Source organism: Grammomys surdaster, unplaced genomic scaffold (assembly GCF_004785775.1).
Source record: "Grammomys surdaster isolate TR1022 unplaced genomic scaffold, NIH_TR_1.0 129, whole genome shotgun sequence".
In the NCBI taxonomy this organism is placed as follows: domain Eukaryota; kingdom Metazoa; phylum Chordata; class Mammalia; order Rodentia; family Muridae; genus Grammomys; species Grammomys surdaster.
The window spans coordinates 2,194,359-2,201,689 of record NW_021604587.1 but is presented as its reverse complement, the minus strand read 5'-3'; positions in this window follow the sequence as shown (position 1 = coordinate 2,201,689).

Here is a 7,331-nt window from a genome sequence, read left to right as displayed (position 1 = left end):
TCTCTCTCTCTCTCTCTCTCTCTCTCTCTCTCTCTCTCTCTCTCTCTCTCTTACACACACACAAACCCCTCTACCATTTTTTATGGCGTTCAGGAAACCCACACAATCTGCAATCAGTATGCACAGCAGAGAGTCTAACGCAGCTTTCCCCCACCCCCAGCTGCCTCTGCTTACATATAGGCCCTATGAGAGAGCTGTCATATTTTATTTGGGTAGAGCCACTGCAAACCACTGCACAGAACCATTTTAATCTTTCATTATGGACACTTCTATGGCTCCATAAAAGGAAGAGTGGAATAGCAACTTGATTAAAAACTCAGTGAAGAGATTGTGCAAACCCTTCACCCCCCCCCCAAAAAAAAGTAGAGCTAAAGCCATAAAAGCTTCTAAATAGTGCATTCAGAAAGTATCCATGCTTCCCCTTCCCCGTTACTGACTATGGACAAAACTTCATAACCATGTTGAGAAGCAACAACTTTTGTTCATTTTTACGGATGCTAGTTAGAGATTTAACGGCTGCCAAACACTTGTACCACCTCAAGCCAGTAGTACTTAAGGGGCTGTTACTCTTACATTTCTGACTGCTATCAAGGTCTGCCCTTTGTGAGCTTTTCATAGTTGCACACAGAAAAACAAATTCCAAGGCATTTGCCTCTATTTTTCCGAGAAGCATCCATCCTTGGAAGTGGACACATACCATAATGATGGGAATGACACCCAAGAATGCAAACACCCTCCAGAAGCTTGAAGCTCCAAGTGCATTCACTTCTTGCTATTTCCCAGATAAGTGTGTTATTTGTCTTTTTTAAAATTAATTTTCTCCAGGCACTTTCCCCCTCTCCATTTTTTTTTTTTTTTGAGAGGAGTTTTGTAAAGAGACAGGGCTCCTTTTGTCCTTTCTGAAATCTCTTGGTCCTGGCTTTCTGACAAATGACTGACTGAAAAGGACAAACAAAGGCACCCTCATCAGAGTGCTTCAGGTAAATTGGAGTCAGTGGAGAGATGTTTGCTCCACGGATGTTTAAGCACACTGCAAATTCTGTAGTGTCATCAACCGACAAATAGCCTGAAGAGAAGATGTTAGGAGGGTTACTCGAGTCTTCTTTTTTGGAAGGATGACTGTATAAGGAGGAGTTTGGTCAGGGGATAATGATGGAACAAGGAGTGTTTACAGAAGTTCCCAATGGGGGGTAAGCATCAGTATGGGTAGCACTCAGAGGGGACAGCACATCGGTGACTGAAAAGCAAGGGTTATCCACAGAGAAGGGTTTCCTCTAAAATCTTAGAGGGTGATGATGATGTGCAGGAAGAATTCTCAGTCCATATGTAATTTGGTAGTGGATGTTCGGGGCAGAAGGCACATTTCCAAATTTTATACCATCTCACTTGTTCTTTCAATCATAAAACAGAAAAAGTTTCTATCTGTTATGGTTGGTCTTCATGTTTTGTCTGCTCTATGACTCTTCTCCAAATTGGCACCAAAAGTTTCTCCTCAAGTAACTGGATGGCCAGAAGTCTACCTACTCTGGTAATCTTTTCTAACTTAGGAGTCTCAAGTACTTACGTGTACGTCTAACTGATAGGACCTCTATACACACAGACAGCATCATGGTGACAGAGTGAAATGATCAGAGAATAAATAACAAAAAAAGACCCTTGTTTTGAAAGTTATTTATTAAATACAATTTTGTGCCTAGAATCAGCATGCATTTACTTATATATTAGTCCCAATGATCCTGTGAGGTGAGTGTGGCTACCCTTACTTTACAGATGGAGAAATGTTTTCATATATCTAAAACAGGTATTCCAATGTGCTCAAGATCACGCAGCTACTGACAGAGCAATTTAAACCTAGGTATGATCCATGGCAGCTCCTATGTTCTATTCTACCTCCTTGGAGCAGAGAATAACCACTACAAACCTCTAAAGAACACATTTTCTCCACACAAGTTATCAGTACACAAACTGGTGCTAGCCGTGGCAATGAGAGTGTCTGAAGAAGCATCTTCGACTCATCTGATACCTTTAATCAAGGGGCTAGCTGAGGCAAGCAGTCTTTAGCTAATATAGTAAATGTTTTATATAAAATGATCATTCAAACCATTTATTTTGGAAGTGGGATAGGATTTGTAGGAAGATTTGTTCAAGAAGTTATGTGAACACTCTCCACCCTAGTCAGTAGGGTCAACTGAGGAGGTCTTGTCAGTCTTCTAGTCATTCCAATTGTCTACAGATCTTCTTTTGGTGATTGTACCAAAAGAAGAAAAGAATAAGGAGGAGGGGGAAAAGGAAGAGAAAGAGGAAAGACAAGAAAGGAGAAGGGAGGGAGGGAGAGAGAGAGAGAGAGAGAGAGAGAGAGAGAGAGAGAGAGAGAGAACACAAACCAGTGTATATCCTAGGGAATGGCAGCCCACTCTCCCACAGGCTTCCTCTGCCTTTAGAAACCTAATGATTAAGAGTAGAATCACAGCCTCAGAGACTAGAGTCCAGAGACTTGAGAGATATCCATCAACTGACTACCAAGCCATACATACTTTTTCATTTGTTCTGAAATTTTCCCTTGGTTCATGTTTTCATGTTTCTCTGCTTTCCATGGGCATGTGTGCTACTTTCTACTGCCCAGGATAACACATAATTTGGTATGTCTCCTGGCCCACCAGCCTGGCTGAAGTGAAGGGAGATGATTCATCCATGGGAATACCTCATTCTCAAGTCTCCATTCCTCAGCAGGAGAAACCTCTGATCTTCTAGAACACTCATTCTGCTCTACTTTCTTCTGTAAGAGAAAGAGAAACAATATTCTCATCAGCTAATTTACACCAAGACACAGATATTCAAATTTACACCCTTCCGGTACCAATTTTATCTCCAACAGTTTTTGCTTAACCCGGGGGATAGAGCATCATGGTGGAGTTTCTAGAGACAGGGAAGAGGAAGCTGTTTGGGCCTTCCAGGTGACTCACTACATTCACAAGCATTTTTGAGTGTCGGTTTATATGTGTCATCCAGGTCTCGTTTATGCTAGGGGATTTTTTTTAAAAAAACAAATACTAATTTTCAGATGTATAGTTGGATATTCTAGAATAAAATACTAGTAATGAGTTTTACTACTCTAGCTGCTAATATAAGAGCATCTATGTTGGTCACTCTCTCTGCCTGTCCTTCACAGCTCTGTCCTTCATGTGAGCATGAACAAGAACTAAGAATCCACCAACTGCTCCAAACTGTTTCAAAGTGACCATGGAACTCCATCTTCTAGTTTCTGTCCTGGAAGATCCAACAATAAGTTGCCACAAAGAATTTCACAAGACAATACCTAATGAAGGAAAACTTAACAAAAACAGCTGACAGACACTCTAACAGTAGAGTAGAAGACCTTTGTGATTAGCATGGTGGGAATGGCTTCCTACATGATGGAGGATAGAAATGTGTCCTAGGGATTGCAATAAGTGGAAAGAAGGTTTTGTGGGCAGGGTGGACAGTACCCAAGTTTTTCCCATCTAACAAAACTCCTATCATCAGGGAGAAGAGCTGATTTCTCTTGAATCTAGCCCAACTTTGTGACTGTTTTGACCTATAGAATGAGACCAGTGTGACATTTCCTGGATCTTGGTATGCCTCAGCCTTTAAAAGACCAGAGTTGTCCATGACCTTTCTCTTACAGTCCAATTGTTGTGCAGGTGAAATGTTTCTGTTTGGCCATAGAATGATTAAAGGTCATGTAAATATAGGTTCTAGGAGATGAACAGTCATCTTAGAATTTCTACATAAATGCTGAGCCTCCATGAAGAAATGCCCAGCAATCTCTGCCTGGATTTCTGACCCACAGAAAGTGTTGCTTTAAGCTGTAAAGTCCCAGGGTGGTTGATGAAAGAGCAATAGATAAACAATTCAGCATTAATAAAGGGAATTCAAGAGCAAGTAACTGATTTCCCCCTGAAAAGACAGAAGAAAAATAAGAACATATTCACATGGTACTTGAGAAACTCTTAAGTTTGTAAACCAATTCAGCTGAAGTAGGCATTTCAGATATCAGCTAGAAGAATATGCATTAATGTTGAACCCAAATAACTTTAATACAGGAAGTAGATCTTAAGGTCACCTATCTTAAACTCCTCTGTGGTAGGTGCTACCCAGTCTCCTGTCTGTCCTTCCTTCTTTTTTATACATCAGTGTGTACCAGTTTAATGTCCAAACCACAAGCACCCTGGTTTTTCCTTCTGAAGCTAAGCTTGCTGATGTAATAGGCCAGTGTGCTTGGAAAATCATGCTCACAAAGAATAGCCTTCAGAGGTGGCTGGAACATAAACACTCCAATTCATACAAGCTCACAATCTCCCTAGTTCTTCCAAAGAATTACCTTGCCCACAATGATAATTTGCTTTATAACATACTTCAGTGGAACTCCTCTTCCCTGATACCAGAAAGTGGCCCTTCTTCCCATCTCACAATTAATGGTGTTTTCTGGTACCATCTTTCAAGATACTGCTTGCTTTTGAAGAAATCCAAACTAGTATATTCTCATTCCATAGTTAAGAAAACCAAAACTAGGAAGACTGCTTTGAATATATAGGCCAGAAAATAATTGAATGAAAGTTTTAAATCAAAATAGAAATTCATTTCTTCCCATATAATAGACCAGAGTAAAAGAGGGGATTCTGATCCAGGAGGGCATCATGAGACCCCAGAGCATCCATTAAAATAATCCCAGACAGCAAGAAGGAAGAGAGAGGTATACACAAGTATGTATGTACACCAATCTGCTTGTGTCCCATTGGTGAGAATATAGTCCCAAGGGCCATGAATGGCTGCAAAGGAGGTGAAGAAATGCAGTTCAGCTGGACAGCCATGTGTATACTACAAGAAGAAAATGAATTGGTGAAAAGTAGCAGACTATTGTCTGTGACATAGAAAATTAGGCAATTACTCAACTGCCTCCAGCTAGTGAGTCCACAAGGAGAACCATTAGCTTTTCTGCCCACGACTTTTCCTTTGTTTTCACTTTGATTCCCGCTGTGCTATGGAAAGTCTCAAATGCCATGCTGAGGAATCTGGTATTGTGGGGCTCTAACTCTCCTCATCACAGACTCAGCAACACTGAATATGCTCATGAGCTCCCTCTCTGGTTAGGTTGACTGGATCAGACTTTCAGGGCAACAGCATAGGAAACTCACAGACATTGTTATCCATGATGCTTCCTTTTAAGCTGAAGCATAGTGGGCTTGGCCCTTGGCTTAGATTCTTCCAATGGCATGCCTTTATCAAAGAGCTCTGTTGCCTTCTGCAGAACCCTGTGTTGACCACTTTACAAAGCTCCAGTCATAGCGATGTGAAGGGAGCTCCTGAAGAGATGTAAAGCTGGACCTGCCTAACTACAATCCTGATAGAAAAGGAAAGAACCAGGGTTCCAGCAGACATCCTTGGTGACCAGAAACTTTGACAATCATCTCTGGAGATGGTCTTGCTGCTGTGGTTTCCAAACATCCCAAACCCACAAAGGTGTATCCTTTTGAAACAATATCACAGGTGGAGATACCTCTTAAGTATGCACAGTTCATTTTGGTATTAAATAGAAGACAGTGAGAACAGACTCTTTATTTAGGTGATCCTGTTAATAGCTTTCCTGTGAATCTACACTTTTTTATATTCAATTTTTTTATAAATTTTAAGTATTAAGCTGACCACATATGTAAAAAAAATGTATTTGTTCAGGTCAACAGAAGTAAATAAGTCAGAAGAATTTGTTTATAGGAAGAATTTCGTGACTATGCACTTATTTGTTGCTTTCAAGGAAAGAAAATATACCAATCAGGTGATTTTTTAAAATTTTTTGTTTGTTTGTTTTTGTTTTGTTTTTGTTTGTTTGTTTGTTTGTTTTCAGGTGATCTTAAAGAGCCTAGGTTTGCTTCTCAGCCCTGGGAGGAGGGAATCCTTTATTTTAATAAAGAACATACTGAATCTTTAAATCTTCATTCTACCTCTTGGCAATTAAAATTTCCCCAAGACAAAAGATATATATTTTCTTATTAATCTTTAGTGAGAAATTACCAAAGTTTGTGGGGTTTTTTTCTTAAATTTAAAACTATATTCATTCATTCAGTTAGAGAAAGAAAGAGAACACATGTGCCGTGGCATTTGTACGAGGTCAAAGGACAATTTGCGGGAGTCAGTTTTCTCTTTCTACCACACGTGGCTAGAAAATTGGAATTCAAATTGGCAAGCTTGGTGGCAAGTGTCCTTACTTGCTGAGCCATCTTGTGGACCCCAAGATGTTTGTCCTTTAAGTCACCAGATAATACTCCGTACAACGGCCCTGATATTTTGAAGTGCTCATGAGCATGAGGAGGAAGGGCTACTTCTTTCTTATTTGAACTTCACACAAGAAGTTGGTTACCTTCACACACACCGGACCAACTTCTGGTTATGTTCAAACCTCTCTCCAAAGATATACCTAATTTAGTAGACTGTTAGGCAATACATGTTTCACCACCAAAGAGCCAAGCATTTAAAAGGGCAACCCTTCCAAACTTACTAATTTAGATGGTGTCCAGAAAGCTTGTCTGAACAAGGTTTCATGAGAGAAGAATCTCAACTTTTCATGTTTCATGTCTTTTCTCACAGTCAAAAATATAATGTCATCTGCCTTCTTATTTACTAACCACCCTTCTGCCCTTGCTGCTTTAAAGGAAAAAAGTCAAACATTTAAGGAAGATAAATATGCATTGTAAAAGAACCCAAAGGGGTAGGTTGTGAGTATAAAAATGAGTAACATCAGAGCTGGAGATTAAGCAGTTGAATTTGTTGGTGTTTAAAATTAGAATGGCTCCCCAGAGAATTGATAATGTTCCATTTAAGAAAAGAAATGTGGGCTGGAGAGATGGCTTAGTGGTTAAGAGCACTGACTGCTCTTCCCAGAGGTCCTGAGTTCAAATCCCAGCAACCACATGGTGGCTCACAACCATCTGTAATGAGATCTGATGCCCTCTTATGGGGTGTCTGAAGACAGCTACAGTGTATTCATATATAATAAATAAATAAATCTTTAAAAAAAAAATTTAAAAAAAAAAAGAAAAGAAATGTTTTCAAATCATTTGGGGTGACTAAAGAAGTCTGAATCAAAGTCAAAAATTAATAATGATAAAACAGATACAGATAGATACCCCCCAATCAATAACAGAGACAATTTGTATGCATATAAAAGCCTTCAAGGTCCCACTGTATCTACAGTTCTGTGAAAGAAACCTAATGAAATGCAAGAAGAAAATGTTAAAAATAGAAATGGATGTGCCTAGTAGATATACTATTGTCCTATTCATATGACATGATGACTT